This window comes from Cryptotermes secundus, unplaced genomic scaffold (genome assembly GCF_002891405.2).
Source record: "Cryptotermes secundus unplaced genomic scaffold, Csec_1.0 scaffold181, whole genome shotgun sequence".
Taxonomy (NCBI): domain Eukaryota; kingdom Metazoa; phylum Arthropoda; class Insecta; order Blattodea; family Kalotermitidae; genus Cryptotermes; species Cryptotermes secundus.
The window spans coordinates 3862465-3864338 of record NW_019723906.1 but is presented as its reverse complement, the minus strand read 5'-3'; the positions used below and the strand labels follow the sequence as shown (position 1 = coordinate 3864338).

Below are 1874 nucleotides of genomic sequence, written 5' to 3'. Positions count from 1 at the left end.
CTAATTCATTTAAGGCAGTTTTAATTTTTATCTGTAGGAAAGTATGCTGCGCCCCCCTTCAAGCCCTTCGCCCCCCCCCCGGGGGTCGCGCCCCACAGTTTGAGAACCACTGCTCTACAGCGTTGAAGTTATATATGTATATTTATATCACAACAGCCATGAACCAGTAGATTCCACTGCACTAAATTACACCACTGTTACCATCCCAACAATTACGCAGTTATTATGTTAATCACCATGTCTTGGTCTACTAATACATTACACTTACACTGTTCCAGACTTAGAAGACGTGCTGAAACACACATGCCAGCTTTCATTATCACAAGAATAATAACAGAATTCAGTGTCGAATTCTCTTTCCTGTAGCAAGGCCCACAGGTGGCACAAACACACGCATTTAACTTCAAATCATACTGTTACCGGTCCGAGGACAACATGCAGAATGCAAAGCGACTGCTCAAGACGCTCAAGAAGTGCACCAGCGCTTACTGACGCGTACCTCCGTGTCCTCATGCGACTGAATTACACAATACATCTGTAAGTCACAGAGAAATACAATGGGGGCGCTTCGAGGAAATGGCCTTCCGCATGTGAAAGTGACGTAACATGTCATCAGTACGTTCCAGTTACTACTGACTAGATCGGTGCAATTCTAGGGCTGACATCCCGACGGGCTCCAGTGACGATAAGCCCAGTGGCATCATTACGACAGCACGGCACTGTTATGCGTTTCAGTGAAAATCGTACAAAATACGTGTATGCTGTAATATTTTGTGAACACTATTCTTTTAACAGCCGGTCACGGTAGCCGAGCGGCCTAAGGCATGTACTGTCTTCGTTCGCTTGGAAACGGGGATCGTGGGTTCGAATCCCACTCAGGGCATGGATGTTTAGTTTGTGTGTGCGCGTTTTTCTGTGTTTGTGTACAGGTAGAGGCCTTGCGACGAGCTGATCACCCGCCCAAGGAGTCCTTCCGAATGTGTAAGATCTAGAAAACCCGAAGTGAACGGAGAAGTTCATGGAGGGAGGCCTAGGCCCACTGGGGCTGTAGTGCCAGGGGGGAAAAAAATCACAGGCCGAGCGATCTAAGGTACGAAATATCTTTGCCCGCCCAAACAATGGGATAATACGTAGGTTCCAATCCAACTTGAGACATGAAAGTCTGCCCACGTGTCTTCTGTATTTATATTGTAACGTGTTTGCAATCCAGAAGAGTCACTTCTATGGAAACGCTAGAACAGACCGTTGCATAGGAAGTAACAATAGCGGCACTGTAATCCCAACATTGAGCCGTTGTGTCGAGAACATCGAATCTCCACGGTTACGACGAATACGCTAAGCGTTCTCACAGAGACAACGCAATAACAATGAGTCATTGCGTAGGAATCGCGGAACCAACAAAGCAACGCTTCCACTGCTATAACAGAGGGTTCATTTGCCTAGCAACGGCCGAGGGGATAAATAGCCCAGCTTCGACTAGAAGCAGTCAGTCTTCGTCCGGCCGTCTAAGAAGTGAGTCTTGGAATATCCGCCGCAGAAGAGAGTTGAAGTGTTACAGCGAATAGTAGTTGTGCTCGTGGTTGTAGAAGGAAAGTGTCCAATAAAGGTTCTACAGAATTTGAGACCTACGTGAATTTATTTGTAGCGTGACACACAAAACACGCTACAATATTGTTCCGCGTAGAGTTTTTTTTACCCCTTCTTGGGGTGGGGTGAGACTGAGTCCATTTGGTACGTCGGCCACTGTTTGGACTATTGTACTAGCCTCTGATGATAGATGATGAGTGTGAAGCAGTCGCTGGAATGAGAATTGGCAGGGGTAACCGGAGTACTCGGAGAAAACCTGACTCAGGGCCACTTTGTCCACCACAAAT

The 1874-nt window shown here is 46.9% G+C and overlaps 1 protein-coding gene across 1 annotated transcript in view; it reads right to left on the bottom strand.

Annotated features, from left to right (window-relative positions):
- LOC111862032 overlaps positions 1–610 on the bottom strand; it is a 12286-nt gene extending 11676 nt beyond the window's left edge. Inside the window, exon 1 of the mRNA XM_023847087.2 lies at positions 269–610. The gene's annotated coding sequence lies outside the window, so the exon portion shown is untranslated. The remainder of the gene's footprint in view (positions 1–268) is intronic.
- Between the last annotated feature and the right edge of the window lie 1264 nt (positions 611–1874).